The 17,107-nt window shown below is 39.9% G+C and overlaps 1 protein-coding gene across 6 annotated transcripts in view; it reads right to left on the bottom strand.

Moving 5' to 3' along the window:
* TAB3 (TGF-beta activated kinase 1 (MAP3K7) binding protein 3) overlaps positions 1 to 17,107 on the bottom strand; it is a 91,907-nt gene that overhangs the window by 32,697 nt on the left and 42,103 nt on the right. Inside the window, exon 1 of one of the 6 annotated variants that reach the window (XM_047715524.1) lies at positions 804 to 1,036. The exons of 4 other annotated variants lie outside the window; for them this stretch is intronic. The gene's annotated coding sequence lies outside the window, so the exon portion shown is untranslated. Of the gene's footprint in view, positions 1 to 803; positions 1,037 to 17,107 lie in introns of those variants that run through there. One more of the 6 variants, XM_047715523.1, reaches the window with a different exon arrangement.

Genomic DNA, 17,107 nt, shown 5'->3' with positions numbered 1-17,107 from the left:
AAAAAAAAATTTATAGCACTGACTGTATTTATTTTAAAAAATCTGCATATAAGCGGCACCTGGGTGGCTCAGTGGGTTAAGCCTCCTCTGCCTCTGGCTCAGGTCATGATCTCAGGGTTCTGGGACTGGGTCCCCCATTGGGCTCTCTGCTCAGCGGGGAGCCTGCTTCCCCCTCTCTCTCTGTGCCTCCCTCTCTGCCTACTTGTGATCTCTGTCAAATAAATAAAAAAATATTTTTAAAAAATCTGCATGTAAGTAGACCCATACAGTTTCAACCTATGTTGCTCAAGGGTTCAACTACATATATTTCCCATTTTTTAAAGGGGAAAAACGTAGTGTATACCATACAATCCCATAATTTCTGCTGTGTTCACTCACTAGATGGTCAAATATTTTTAAGTATGCGAAGTAAACACCTGCATCATCTTAAGAGGCATGGAAACCATAATTTTAAGCTACATGGTCTAAAGCACACACATAAGGAAGGGCCATTCCACAGCAAATCTTCTTTATCTTGCAAATAAGCCCTGAAACTTTAAATCATGCCATTACTTGGGGGCAATGTAGAGAACTACAATCAGTATTTCAAAAATAAAAAATGTTCGGATGGGTCTAAGAAGGCAATATAGGAAGACCCTGAACTTATCTCCTCCCATGGACACACCAAATTTATGCCTATATATAGATCAATTCCCCCTGAAGAACGGGGGACTGACGGAACACCTTCTGCACAATACAAGGCTAGAGGGACCTCAATCAGAAAGGCAAGAGAAAGAGACACATGGTAACAAGGGCAACCCTACCTTGATGCCACAAACTACAATAATGGAAGGTATCACTGACAGATGCATGTGCAGATTCACCTGCCCAGGGCACAGAAAATAAGCTGCAGTTTAAAGGGTAACCAGAGAGGTGCCTGGACGGCTCAATCGTTGGGCGTCTGCTTTCGGGTCAGGCCATGATTCCAGGGTTCCTGGGATGGAGTTCCACATCAGGCTCCCTGCTCTGCAGGGAACCTGCCTGCTTCTCCCTCTCCCACTCCCCCTGCTCGTGCTTCCTCTCTCTGTCAAATAAATAAATAGTCTTTTTCTAAAAGTAAATAAATAAAATAAAGGGTAACTAGACTATAAGTGAAGGAAAACCATTTATTAACCCCAGAATATCCACCAAACAGTGGAGTAACTACAGGAACTCTCCCTGGGGTCAGAGGTGCTAGTGACTGCCACAGTTGACTTTCCCCCTCCCACGAGACAGGAGCAAGGACTGGTGTCCTAGCAGCCCACCACTTTGGCTAGTTCTGGGCTCAAAGCACATACCAGCTCCAGCCATCCAAGCAGGGTGGCCCCAGGATGGCGCACACCAGGGCACACCTCACCTATATCCAATACGGCTCCAGTAGTATCACAAAGGAGGTACAGGGCAAAGCCCCCTGAGACACCTACATCCACGCCAGGTTGTGCTTCAGTTTTCCATTAGGGCAGACGCAGTGCGGAGTGCCCCAGGACCTGGAGACCCATGGATTACAGCCCCACACAGCCAGCTACCCAAACGTGTGAGGAACACACAGTCTACATAGGGGATGTGCCTACACAAGGCCACTCTTCTAAGACTGGGAGAGGCAGCTCTTTTACCTCATTCATAGAAATAAACACAAAAAATCAAATTTTAAAAAGGGATAGAGGAATATGCTTGTAAGACAAAATTTCAAGAAAATAACTAAACCAAAATGACATAAGTCATCTACCTGACAAATATTTCAAAGTAACGATCATAAAGTTGCTTGCCAGACTTGAGAGAAGAGATGAATTCACTAAGAACTTCAACAAAAACACAATGTTTTTTGAAAAAAAATATGGGGCACCTGAGTGGCTCAGGCATTAAGCATCTCCCTTCAGCTCAGGTTATAATCCCAGGGATCGAGCCCTGTGTTGGGCTCCCTGCTCAGTGGGAAGTCTGTTCTCCTTCTCCCACTCCTCCTGCTTGTGTTCCCTCTCTGTCTCTGTCAAATAAATAAATAAATATTTTTTTTAAAAAATCAAAAAAAATTTTTAATCTGAGGTAAAGACTAAAATAACTGAAATAAAAAATATACCTGAAGTACTCAACAGGAGATTAAAGGATGCAGAAGAACAGAAGAGCACTCCAGAAAAGAGGGAAGAAAAAACATTCAAGCTAAACACCAAAAGGAAAAGGAATTTTTAAAAAATGAAGATGGTTAAGGGACCTCTGTGACAACATCACGCAAATTAACATTCCCAGGGTATGGATCTCAGAAGGAGCTAAGAGAGAAAGGGGAAGAAATAATAGAAAGAAATAATAGCTGAAAACTTCTCTAACCTAGGGAATGAAAGAGACACCCAGGTTCAAGAAGCAGAGAGGCCCAAATAAGATGAACCCAAAAAAGGCCCAAACTAAAACACGTAATAATTAAAATGTCAAAGATTAAAGATAATGAGAATGTCTTACAAGCAGCTAGAGGAAACCAAACAGTTATCCACAACAAAAAAACCCATGAGGATATCAGCTGATTTTTCAGCAGAAACTTTGCAGGCCAAAAGAAAGTGGCAAGATGTACTCAAAGTGCTGAAAGGACAAAACCAACAACCAACAATCCTCCGTGCTACAAGGTTATCACGTAAAATCAAAGGAAAGACAGAGTTACCCAGACAAACAAGTTAAAGGAGTTCATCACCAATGAACCAGCCTTATAAGAAATGCTAAAGGGACTTTTTAAGTGGAAAAGAAAAAGCCATGACGAGAGGTAAGAAAACGATGAAAGGAAAAAATTTCTAGGGTAAAGGCACACATAGTACATCAATCACTTACACTGTGAGTATGAAGGCTAAAAGGCAACAATAGTAAAAATCATTTGTATCTAAAAAATTAAGAGAGTCACAAAATAAAAAGATGTAAAACATATAAAAGACGGATGTGAAAGTAAAAATGCAATTCTTTAGAATGTGATAGAACTTTAACAATCATCAACTTAATATAAACTGCTATATACTTAGGATGTTTTATATGAACCTCAAGGTAACTACAACTCAAAAACCTCTAAGAGATACACCAAAAAATAAAAAGGAATCCAAGCATAAAACTAAAAGTCACTAATCATGAGGGAAGAGCAAGAGAATAAAGAAACAGACAACTACAAAAGCTATCAGAAAAAATTAACAAATGACAATAAGTACATATATATCAATAATTACCTTAAGTGTGAATGACCTAAATATTCTGATCAAAAGCCACAGGTTGACTGAATGCATTAAAAAAAAAAAAAGACCCATCTACATGCTGCCTATGAGAGACTTCAGACAAAAAGACACATACAGACCGAAAATGAAGAGCTAGAAAAATATTCCATGCAAATGAAAGCCCCCTCCCCCCCCAAAAAAAGCTTGGTTAGCAATATCAGACAAAATAAACTTTAAAACAAAGACTGTGAGGCATCTGGGTGGCTCAGTCAGTTAAGCGTCTGTTTTCGGCTCAGATCATGATCACGGGATCTTGGGATAGAGCCCCACATTGGGCTCCCTGCTCAGCAGGGAGTTCACTTCTGCCCCTCCCTCTGCCCCTCTCCTCACCTCCCTGCTTGTGCTCTCTGCTCTCTCTTGGGCTCTTTCTCTCTCTTTAAAATAGATAAAATATTTTAAAAGATCATAATAAAATAAAACAAAGACTGAAACAAAAGACAAAGAAGAACATTATGTAATAATAAAAGGATCACTCCAAGAGAATTTTACAGTTATAAATACATATCCAACATTAGGGCACCTAAATACATAAAAGAAATGTTAACAAACAAAAGGGGAGAAACAGAATAATACAATAATTCTAAGACACTTTAACATTCTACTTACATCAATGGATAGATCACTGACACAGAAAATCCATCAAGATACACAGGCTTTGGGGCACCTGGGTGGCTCAGTGTGTTAGGTCTCTGCCTTTGGCTCAGGTCATGATCCCAGGGTCCTGGCAACGAGTCCCACATCGGGCTCTCTGCTCGGCCAGGAGCCTGCTTCCCCCCCTCTCTCTGCCTGCCTCTCTGCCTACTTGTGATCTCTCTCTCTCTGTCAAATAAATAAATAAATCTCTTTTTAAAATTTTAATTTAAAAAATGACAGAGTGGGGCATTGGGCTGGCTTAGTCATTAAGTCATTAAGTGTCTGCCTTTGGCTCAGGTCATGATCCCGGGGGTCCTGGTATGGAGCCCCACGTCAGGCTCCCTGCTCAGTGGGAAGCCTGCTTCAACCTCTCCCACTCCCCACTGCTTGTGTTCCCTCCGTCGCTGTCTCTGTCAAATAAAAAAATAAAATCATTTTTTTAAAGATTTTTATTTATTTACTTGACAGGAAGATAGAGAGCACAAGCAGGGGAATCAGCTGGCAGAGGAGGAAGGAGAAGCAGGCTCCCTGCCGAGCAGGGAGCTCAATGTGAGCCTCGATCCCGGGACCCTGGGACCATGGCCTGAGCAGAAGGCAGACGCTTAACAGACTGAGCCACCCAGGTGTCCCCCCAAAAGAAAATATTTTAAAAATATATAAATAAATAATTTGAAAAATTAAAAAAATAAAAAATGACGGAGTAATATCCCTGATAAACCAAAAAGGCAAAAATCATCAACAAAATATAAGCAAACCAAATTCTATACACTGACAAAGTCATTCACCGCAATCAAGTGGGATTTATTCCAGGGATGTGAGGATGGTTCAACATCTAAGAATCAATGAACGTGATGTACCACATTAACAAAAGTATAAAAAGTATATGACCATTTCAATAGATGGAGAAAAAAAATGTGATGAAATCCAACATGCGTCCATGATAAAAACACTCAACAAAGTGGGTTCAGATGAAAGATAACTCAACATAATATAGGCCCTAGATGAAAAACAGTATACTCAATGGAGATTAAGTTGAGTTTTTCCCCTAAGGTCAGGAACAAGACAAGGATGTCCTCTCTCATGGGTTTTATTCAATATACTAGAAGGCCTAGTCGCAGCAATCAGACACTTGAAATAAAAGGCATCCAGGGCGCCTGGGTGGCTCAGTGGGTTAAGCCGCTGCCTTCAGCTCAGGTCATGATCTCAGGGTCCTGGGATCGAGTCCCACATCGGGCTCTCTGCTCAGCAGGGAGCCTGCTTCCCTCTCTCTCTTTCTCTGCCTGCCTCTCCGTCTACTTGTGATCTCTCTCTGTCAAATAAATAAATAAAATCTTTAAAAAAAAAAAAAAAGGCATCCAAGTGGTGAGGCAGAAATAAAATGGTCACTATTCACAGGTGACAAGACACTATATAGAAAAAAACCCCAAAGACGCCACCAAGAAACTGTTAGAATAAATGAATTCAGTAAACAAAATATGTAGAAGTCTGCTGCCTTTCTATACACTAACGACAAAGTGAGAGAATCCCATTTACAAGTGCATCAAAACAGAATAAAATATGTAACATAATCTTAATCAAGGAGATTAAAGACCTGTACTCTGAAAAACTATAAGACACTAATGAAAGAAACTGAAGATGACACAAAAAAATGGAAAGATACATCAGGCTCATGGAGTGGTATAATGATTATTGTTAAAATGTCCATACTACCCAAAGTAGTCTACAGATTCAGTGCAAGCCCTATCAAAACATCCACAACATTTTTCACAGAACTAGAACAAATAATACCAAAATTTGTACAAAACCACAAAAGACCTCAAACAGCCAAAGCACTCTACAGAAAAGAAGAACAAAGCTGAAAATATCACAATGCTAGATTTCAAGCTATATTACAAAGGTATAGTAATCAAAATAGTATAGTAATGTATAAAAATAGACGCTTAAGATAAATGAAACAGAACACAGATTCCCCCCAAAAAAAACCCAGGCTTACACGGTCAGTTAATCTACAATAAAGGAAGCAAGCATATACAATGGGGAAAAAACAGTCTCCTTAATAAACGGTGCTTAAAAAAAAAAAAAAAATCCAGAGAGCTACATGTCAAAAAAATGAAACTGTACTGCTTTCTTATACATGAAAATAAATTCAAAATAGATTAAAGACCTAAATGTGAGACCTGAAAGCATAAAAACCCTAAAAGAAAACATAGGCAGTCATGTCTTGGACATCAGCCTTAGCAACATTTTTCTTGATTTCCCTTTAGGGAAACAGAAGAAAAACTATGGGGAGTACGTCAAACTAAAAAGCTTTTACGCGGCAAAAGAAACCATCAACAAACCTAGGAGACAACCTACTGAAGGGGAGAAGACACTCGCTATTGAAGGCGAGAAAATATATAAAGAATGCATACACCACCAAAAACAAAACAAAATACCAAACATTCCAATTAAAACATGGGCAGAAGACCTGAATGGGCATATTTTGCAAAGACATGCAGATGACCAACAGACACATGAGAAGTCACTCAACATCACTCATCCTGAGAATGAAAATCAAAATCACAATGAGGGGGTATAGCTCAGTGGTAGAGCATTTGACTGCAAAATCACAATGAATTAGCATTTCACTCTTATCAAAATGTCTAATATCAAAAAGACAAAAATAAGTGTTGTGAGGATGTGGAAGGAAAAAAAAAAACCTTGTTCACTAATGATGAGAATGTAAAGTAGGGCAGCCACTATGGAAAACAGTATGGAGGTTCCCCCAAAATATTAAAAATAGAACTACCATACAATCCAGTGATTCTACTGCAGGGTATTTACCTGAAGAAAATGAAAACTCTAATTTGAAAAGATACATGCACCCCCACTTTTACTGCAGCATTACTTACAATTGCCAAGTTACAGAAATATCCCAAGTGTCCACTGACAGCTGAATGGTAAAAAACATGCGGTATATATACACAATGGAGTATTACTCAGGCCACAAAAAATAATAACATCTTGTCATTCACAACACTAACCTACAGGGTATTATGCTAAGTGAAATAAGCCAATCATAGACCTATACTATATGATTCCACTTGTAAGTAGAATCTAAAAAAAAAAAAAAAAAAAACCAAAATGAACAAGCAAGCAAGAAAACAGAAACAGACTCATAAACACAGAGAACAAACTAGTGACTGCCAGCAGGAAGGAGGGATGGGCGAAAAACATGAAGAGGATTAAGAGGTACCAACATCCAGTTATAAAATAAACAGGTCATGGGGATAAAAAGTACAGCATAGGAAATACAGTCAATAATATACTGTAATAATGATCTATCATGCAAATAGTAGCTACATTTATTGTAGTGAGCATTCCTGACGTACAGAATTGTTGAATCACTCTGTTGTCTGTTGTATACCTCTAACTGACATTGTAAGTCCACTATTCTTGGATTTAAAAAATTAAGAAAAGAAGGGCCATCTGTACCCCAATGTTCATAGCAGCAATGGCTACAATTGCCAAACTGTGGAAAGAGCTAAGATGCCCTTCAAGAGACGAATGGATAAAGAAGATATAGTGCATACATACAATGGAATATTGTGCCTCCATCAGAAAGGATGAATACCCAACTTTTGTAGCAACATGGACTGGACTGGAGGAGATTATGCTGAGTGAAATAAGTCAAGCAGAGAGAGTCAATTATCATATGGTTTCACTTACATGTGGGGCATAAGGAATAACATGGAGGACATTAGGAGAAGGAAAGGAAAAGTGAATTGTGGTAAATCAGAGGGGGAGACAAAGCATGAGAGACTGTGGACTCTGAAAAACAATCTGAGGGTTTTGGAGGGGCGGAGGGTGGGGGGTTAGGTGAGCCTGGTGGTGGGTATTATGGAGGGCACATATTGCATGGAACACTGGGTGTGGTGCATAAACAATGAATCTTGGAACAATGAAAAAATAAAATTTAAAAAAATTATTAAAAAATTAAATTTAAAAAACTGAACGGATCTTTGAAAAACAAATGAAGAAATAAAAATGTTTAAGGAAAATACTGAATTCAGTATTACTTTTGCTGGTTTATAATTAAGTAGATACTCGAAAAACAATCACCATGTAATCTCAAACTCGATGTTGATTATAGGCAGGGCATTTCACTTTGCACACAAACTGCTGGCTTTCACTGGGTGTCTGGCTTGCTCTCCTCTTCCTTCCAAGCTAAGATTGTCAAGGGTTATGGACACTCTTTCTGTCTACCAAGTGGCCACAAAGCCCATATCTATGAGATTCTGCCTAACCACAGATAAAAAGAGCCATTAGTGACTGCTTTAATGACCTCCAGCCACAACACGGAAGGTGTCTAATGAACATGAAGGAAAACTGAAATGTGGGGGAATATGCTTGGCACACATAGGGGCTTTCTGTCCACCCCGTACTCTTCTCCCTACAATTCATTCCTTAGTCTGCTTTAATCTGGCTCTTATCACTGCTCCACTAAAATACTTATCTCTCTGATGCTAAATCTAGATCATTTATTTTCTGGTCCCTATGTCCCCTTGATCTCTGCAGCCTCTGACAACATTGACTGATACTTCTTTTTTTAGCCTCTTTGACAACATACTATCCTGGTTTCTTCCCACCTCTTTTGTCCCATTAACCTCTGTCTGGTTTTTGTCCTAATTTGCTTCCTCTTTTCATTCTGCATCCTTTCAACCAGTGATTGTATCCACTACTAGGCATTCAGTAACATTTAAAGGCTGAGGATTCCCAAATCGGTATCTTGAACATCATGCTCTCTGCAAGACTCCAGACACATACAGCCACCTGCCTACTACAGAGCACCATCTGGATATGCCCAAAGATAATTGTTAATATGTTCAAAAAGGAAATCCTCACCACAACCCTTCCCCAAATGCTCTCTGTTCTCTCCATGAATGTTACCACTATTCACTCAGTAACAATACTAGAAACTAGGGTGTGATCCCTGACTTCCCATTCTTGCACAACCAACTAGAGGGTGAAAGGAAGTGATCATGGTTTCCACCCCATTTTTGCCATCTGTTAGTGTCTAAGAAATATACTCAATCCTCACACCTTTGAAATTTCACCTACAGAATGGAAATAATAGTAGGGCTGTAGTAAAATTTAAATGTCAACCGTTACTAAGTCAGAAAGCATTAGTTACTATTAAGGGCATTTTTTAATACTGTCATCAACATTAAGGCTCCAACTTCCTGCTGCTCTCTCACCTCTGGTCTTCCCTTCCTCCAACATCACAGCCAGAGTATTAGTGCTCTAAGATGCAGATCTGATCATGTCGCCTCCACTCTGCACCCCAACAGAACAGAGCCAGGTGTAATCCTGTGCATGGCTGTCCTGTGCTACCTCCTCCTAGGGCATGATACCATGATCATCCATCTGCCTGAGATGCTTTTCTTCCTTCCTCCCACTGCTTCTCAAAGCCACACTGATCCTGTACACATTGGTACTGATGGCACTTCCTCTCTGGAGGCTTCCACTGGCAACACCATTCCCCGAATCCTGGCCACCAAGCCTTTCCTGTACCCACACCATGCTAGAGGACCCTCCATATGCTGTAACTGCAGGTTGTGCTTATCCTCACAGGTGCACCAAACACATGACAATGAAGCCCCTAGGGTACCTAAAGGTCTCATATGAACTGTATGTCTACCCAGAACATGCTGTTACACCACCGAGTAGGGGAAGTACTCAAAAATGATGGGAGCTTGTGCTAAGGACCTGGGAGCTTAAAGCGGCTCCCACTGGCCAAATCTGTGACAATTTGAGTATCAAAATAATTAAGGACAGTAATGAATTACAGGCCTATAGAAAACAGGAACCCACGAGCTGCTATCAGTATTAAATACATACATAAATGGAGAAGGGAGGCCTTTTATGTATGGTAGAATCCAACCGGTAAACATTCAAGGAGTGCTAAAGCCTTAAAAAAAAACATCATTTTGCAGACATCACAGTACAGACTGCTTCAAGAAAAAAATCATCAAGGATGCCAAATCTAGGAGTAGATTTGGATGAAGAGTAGTATGTGTGAATGGTCTTCAAGTATACCCCCAAAGAACAGCTTATTAGTGGCAAGGGGGGGGATTACACAGTAGATAAATCAAACGACATCATGACTAGCTAATGAAAATTAACATCAATGAGGGAAAGATGGACAACATACACCTCCAGACAGGTCACCCTGAGAAAACATATTACTTTACAGTATTCCTGTCAGGAATGCAGAACCTGAGGGACACCTGCATGGCTCAGATGGTCAAGCATCTGGCTTCAGCTCAGGTCATGATCCGAGGGTCCTGGGATTGAGTCCCGTGTCAGGCTCCTTAGTCGGCAGGAAGCCTGCTTCTCCCTCTCCCTCTGCCTTCTACTCCCCCTGCTTGTGTTCTCTCTCTCAAATAAATAAAATCTTAAAAAAAAAAAAAGAAGGAATGCAGAACCTGAAACTTATGAGGAAAGAAACAAAGCCAAAACAATAAATGCTCTATTTAAAAAAAAAAAAGAGGGGTGGAGACAAGGTGAGCATGTCATCTTAAAAATGTCAATGTTATAAAAGAAAAAGGCAAGAAAAATATCACAGATTAAAAGAGACAAAGTATACAACAACTAGTCTAATAACTGATCCTAGACTGGGTCCTATACTAAGTGGGGAAAATGTTATAAAAGAATGATCAATTAACAAAAATGAGAGACAGATGGTAGATTATGAAAAGTATTCCATTATGTTTAATTTATTGAATTTACTAAATTTACTGAATTGATAACTGTGCTAGTTTTATGTGAGGCTACACTTAGTTTTAGGAAATTAGGCAATGAAATATTTAGGGGTAAAGCATATGCCAACTTAATCTCAAAAGATTCAGGAAAAAATACATAGTATGTATGTGTACATGTGTGCATGTACACAAACATACACACACACATACATGCACAGAGAGAGGGAACAAATAAAGCCAATGGAGGAAAATGTTAATAGGTGAATATGGATAAAGGATGTGCTCTTTGTATAATTTTTACTCTCACAACTTCTATACTTCTGGAATTATTTCCAAATAAAAAGTCAAAACAAAACAAAAAAACAAAAAGGTTGTAGTTCTATTCAGGGGCTATGCTTTGTTCACCCCTGCGTTTCCAGAGCCTGAGCCCACACTTGGTCAAATGTCTGTTAAATAATGAAGTCACTTTCACTATACCAAACCAATCTACCTAATAAGATAAAAGATATACACAAAACTTGTCCCCTACCTCCTAAACACACCCCCAGTAAAATACTGGGGGATCAGGGACCACCTATGTAAAACAATTTGTGAATGCTTAGGAAAAAGGGAAAACTGATTTAAGCTACTCAATCTGTGAGTATGTTTTTACAGTTTTCCATTCTTAAAATATCCCAAATCTGAAAAGCTAAAATAGTCTACCAGATTAACAATCCAGGCTTAATTTAAAATGCACCTTATTTCAAAGTCCTTAGTGTTAACTTTAGTCCTTAGGGTCAATTCAATCCTGTTCGGCGCCTGGGTATCTCAGTCAGTTAAGCAGCTGACTCTGGGTTTCGGCTCAGGCATATTTTATGGTTGTGAGATCAGGACCTGCGTCTGTGCTCAGTGAGTAGTCTGCTTTGGATTCTCTCTCCCTCTCCCTCTAGCCTGCACGTGCTCCCTCTCAAATAAATAAAATCTTTAAATGTGTTTGAATTACCCACCATTTTCATCAAAACAAACATTATCTGCCGTTTTCACAGGAAGATGATCTATAATTTGCACAGCCACAGGAGTCCTAACTAGATGAGTAACACTGCCAAGTCACTGGAGGTCAAAGACAGCACCAATAAAAATATACTGCAAGTTCTTTTAAATGTCCTAGTACCCACATGAAGGAAAAAGCAAAGGTGAAATTTTAATACATTTTATTTAATCTGATCAAAAATAATATTTTTAAAATATATGATCAATATAAAAATGATGAGCTATTTTACGTATTTCTCTCCAACTAGACCTTTGAAATCCATTGTGTATTTTATGCTAACAGCACAGGACAATTCAGACTAGCCACATTTCAAGTAGTCGGCAGCCACCTACAGTTAGCAGTGGCTGCCTTACTGGACAGCACAGCTCTAAGGCTTTAGGACTTTCATTCAATTAAAAGGCTAAGCCCTACAACTCTTAGATTCTATAATTCAATATCTCCTTTGAGGGTATTCAATTGATTAGGCACAGGGCCTGGCACAGACTAGATATTAAATGAATATTTGTTAGGTAAAATAGAAAAGAAAAAGGTAATTCACTGAATTTAATGGTAAAAATGACCTTAGTCATCAAATCTGCTTGTATTTACAGAAATGATGACAACCTTCCCACCAGGAAATGATACTTCACACTTGAGGGGCTAACCACATTCAGAATACTTGATAGCTACTTAACTGTTGTCCACAAAGAGCTTCTGAAGCACCCAAAAGCTTAACTCAAGCTTCCCTAGTGGCTCCAAAGAACTATTTTATTCATTTCTCAATCCTAATTTCAAGTCTTTAAAATATAAAGATAATTGCCTTTTTACAAAAAAAGAAAAGGCAACAAGGGTAAACAAAAACAAAGATGGATTAGGTGTCAAGCAAAAGCTTGGGTTCTGTCCAGTTCTGAGGTCTTGGAAGCTGCTAGCTCTCTGCCAGCTCTGTCTACCTTTAAAACCTCAGGTGCCACCAACACCAAAGTTACCATTAATTTCACCATTACTGCTATCATATACCATTTACTGAACAACTGTGTCCTCAAAGGTAGCTGTGATGATCTCTAGTTTACAAGTAAGAAAACAACCTAAAGAATGGGCATAGGGCAGAATCATGACTCAAATCCAAGTCTGCCTTCTCCAAAGGCTGTGCTCTTTCCACTACGTCACTGGTAGGTAACAAGGACATTGCCAGAAGGTGAGGATGAGTGCCTTTCTTTGGGGGAAAAAGACAAGAAACCCCCATCACTTTATCATCCAAAAATGGGGTGGGAGGCGACGGGCTGAGAGGGGAGCAAAGAATCCTTGTATAAACAAGCTGTTTTAGGATACAAACAAGGCAGAGCTAAAAGGGAAAAAATGTCCTTTTCTTAAGAGTTATAAATACTTGTCTTTGGAAAAAAATATTAAAAAGCATCTTTATAATCAAAGACAACAATTTACATACCCACAAAAATGGCAACCATCTGAAAAGATGAGTTTTTTACTTTATTTATTTGACAGAGAGATACAGCATAAGCAGGGGGATCAGCAGTCAGAGTGAGAGGGAGAAGCAGTCTCCCTACTGACCAAGTGACCAAGGAGCCCGATGCAGGGCTCAATCCCAGGATCTTGGGATCATGAGCGGAAGGCAAATGCTTAACCGACTGAGTCACCTAGGCATCCCTAGAAAGATGATTAATAGTAGGCCTACTTGTTACAGCAAATATGAAAATTTCTCTTTAAGGGATTATGTCCGTAATCTGAACAGTGGTTAGCACTCTGCCCTATACAAATGGCCATTCACATAAGCATGAACTGACATGGATTACTATTAAGTATTTCACAACCTATAACACTCTCAATAATTTCCTGCTAATTAAAAGAATGTTAAAATTCTTCCTTAAAAAAAAAAACAATTTCCTTTCTGATGAGAGGTTAAAACAACAGAGAGTTTACAAACTATTCTAGCCAGTAAGATGAGCCTGTTTACCTAAAAAACAACGTTTTAAAATAATGTATTACAGTACATTTCTGCATTCAATCCCACCGAATCCAACCAAAATGAAACACTGTCCTATAGTATCCTACATTATAGATTTTGATATGATACACATCAAAACACACCATCTAGTCTTGCCCAGATATTATCAATGTATGCAACAACTATGCAAAAGAGATACAGACTTTGTTTCTTCACATTTTAACGGGTTGCTTCTTTTTAGACAATTTTAAAGTGATGAGTGACGATGTGAAACCAACCAGAGAACTCAAGCAGTATCTGAACTATACTGGCTAGGTGAGGTTGTGGCCTAACTCCTGGGACACCCTTGAAACACCCCCACTAAAGCACAGATGGCCACAGCTGTGGACTGTGGAGCTGTGTAGGGTTCTAAAGCCACATAAACCAAGACGTTCTACAGGGTGGAACTCTGTTGTTTGTCAGCTTTGTGGGCAACTTCCAACCTTTGAGGGCAGGATGGAGAGTCAGGGGGCCCAGATGCTACACTTAGCAGTGGAATCACTCTGAGGCTTCTTCTGGTGGTGCAGCTGCCCTCACTCCCACTCAGGAGAGCCAGCACCACGAGGTGCAGTGGGCTCAAAAAGCAGCTACTAGGATTTCTCCCAATAGAATTCCTCCTCCCAAACAGACAAATGTCCCCCAAAGCTCTGCTGTGATGATGCCATTCTCCACACTCTAGAAAATGAGCTCACGCCCGGTGATTTATTTCCACAGCCTTCTCAGAGATCAGCAAATATTCAGGGTAGTGCAGTTATGGGCCTGAGTGTTCCCTTCTATCACATTTTAGCTCACTTCCTAAAATAATTATAGCAGAGATTACAAACCAATGGTCTGTAGGACAAATCCAGCCCCCTGATCTGTTTGCTTTGACCTCAATAATGTTAAAGAAAAAAGCTGAGCCACATTATTTTTTTTGGAAGATTCTTTACTTCTTTAAGTCATCTCTATACCCAAAGTGAGGCTCGAAATCACACAACCTGGAGATCAGGAGTCGCATGTTCCACTGACTGAGCCAGCCAGGTGCCCTGAGCCACACTTTAAAATAGAGAAATTTTATTTAACAATCTGGATACCCAACTTTTCTCTGAAAAAAATCAGAAGCTAGAGCAACAGCAGGCGACTGGTTAAAACTGAGGCACAGCTGCACCCTTTCAAAAGGTCCACATACTTTCCAGCTTGCCTACTTTCCACACTTCATAGGGCATCCCAGACACAGAGGCCTGAGGTCACTTCACTCACTGGCCTACCGAGGGGTCTGCGCCACCTGCACTATGTTCCATCAAAGGTTTAAAGCCAGTACTATATCAGTCAGGTCTAGTGTGTCTTCACAAAAGGCTACGGATACAGTAATTTGGCGTACAATAATTCTTCATCATGCATACTTGGCCCATGTATCACAAGGCGGTTAGCATCCTGGCCCCTTCTGTAAAACACCAAAGGCACTCCCAGGAGGCCCCTAGAAAGTCAAGAGCATCTCAGGCTGACAGCCACGGCTAGCACCTTAAGTTTGGTGAGGTGAAAACTGCTGAGATTTGAAGAAAAGTAAGACTTGTCTTGAGAGGACTTTTAAGTAAGGGAATCATTCATTTTTCTGATTAATCTGGCCCAGCCAATAACTGTTGAACAGAAACATATATACTCATATAAAACTTTGGAATTTTCACCCATTTTCTTGTTGCTTTGGAAGTTTTGGTTTTCAATGATATTTACTGAGCCATATGTACGTACCAGACACCAGGCTAAGTGCTTTGTCTCATTTAATCCCCCTTATCCCACAGGAGAGGCAATATCATCATCCACATTTTACCAATGAGGAAATGTGAGGCTCAGAGAGGGTAAATAATTTGCCTGTAGTCACACGGTCAACAAGCAGCAAATCTAGGAAACAAACTTATCTGGCTACATGGTAAGGCCCTGATGATGTCAAAACTCTTAAAGACAGTTTCAGTCAAAACCTGATAATAAAACAGAAGGGGTTTTTGTACTGGATAGTAAATTCTTTGAGGTAAACAACAATAAGAAGTGGGCAGTAGTGAAGCATAACAAATGACCTTTTATTAGTGGTACAGGTAAGGGTTCTAATTTCAAGACTTTTCATGCATATATATAAAGGTGCAACTAAATAACAAGGAAGAGATAAGAATTCAATACTTGTTATTTCCCCTAAATGAGCCTTCCAAATGATTTCTAAGATAATCATCCCACAGGATTTTAGAGATATACTACAGATCAATATAATACTTATATTAAAAGACTCAAAAAGCGGGGCGCCTGGGTGGCTCAGTGGGTTAAGCCTCTGCCTTCGGCTCAGGTCATGATCTCAGGGTCCTGGGATCAAGCCCCACATGGGGCTCTCTGCTCAGCAGGGAGTCTGCTTCCTCCTCTCTCTCTCTGCCTGCCTCTCTGCCTACTTGTGATCTCTGCCTGTCAAATAAATAAATACATAAAATCTTTTTTAAAAAATTTAAAAAAAATGAGCACCCATTCTCCCACTCCCAAGTGAGTATCTGCTTGCATACTGCCACCTCTACAGAACCCATCATATGTGCCACTCCTGCCGCCCCCCACTGACCTCCCCAACAAAAAATAAAAATAAAGGTACTTGGTATCGTCTCCCATTCTGAGTATGGTAACAAAAAAAGCAGGATATTATTATTTGTTTTTTTTTACTTATTTTTTTAAAAATTATTTATTGGAGAGAAAGAAAGGGGGGAGGGTGGGAGCTCAAGCCAGCAGGGGGAGGGGCAGACAGAGAAAATCCTGAAGCAGACCCCTAGCCCAGTGGGCCTGACCTGGGGCTCGATCCCATGAACTAGGAGATCACAACCTGAGCCGAAACCAAGAGCAGGATGCCCAACCAACTGAGCCACCCAAGTGGCCCAATTATTAGTTTTTAATTCAGCTCTATGCCCAACAGGGGGCTCAAACTCATGACCCCAAGATCAGGAGCCACATCCTCCACTGAATGAACCACCCAGGTGCTCCAAAGAAGTGGGATATTAAAAAATAAAGTAAAACAACCTTACAGAGTGGCATATGAAAAAAAAATGGGAAAGCATTGATTCTTATTAGAAATATTTTGTTCATTTAGGAATACTGAGTTGGTGGCAGGAAAAAATAGTATCTAGGTTAGAGAAATCAAAGGTTTCCTTTATAAAGTGACTTTAAAAATATCTCGAGAACATTCTGGAAAAAGCAAAATTAGAGAGACAATAAAAAGATAAGTGGTTACCAGGGGTTTGTGGGGCAGGTTCACAGATGGAGCATCGGCAATTTTAAGGGTGGTGATATTATTCTATATAATCCTCTAATAGTAAATACATGACATCATCTACTTGTCAAAACCCATAGAACTTTTAACACAAAGAGTGAACCCTTTTTCTTTTTGAGGAAGGGAGGAGCAAGGGAGAGGGAGAGAGAGACTCTTAAGAAGGCTCCACACCCAGCCCAGAGTCTGATGCAGGGCTCA

The sequence above is a fragment of the Lutra lutra genome, chromosome X (assembly GCF_902655055.1).
Source record: "Lutra lutra chromosome X, mLutLut1.2, whole genome shotgun sequence".
Lineage (NCBI taxonomy): Eukaryota > Metazoa > Chordata > Mammalia > Carnivora > Mustelidae > Lutra > Lutra lutra.
Note: the sequence above shows the minus strand (reverse complement) of the source record. Positions and strands in the feature narration are given on the sequence as shown.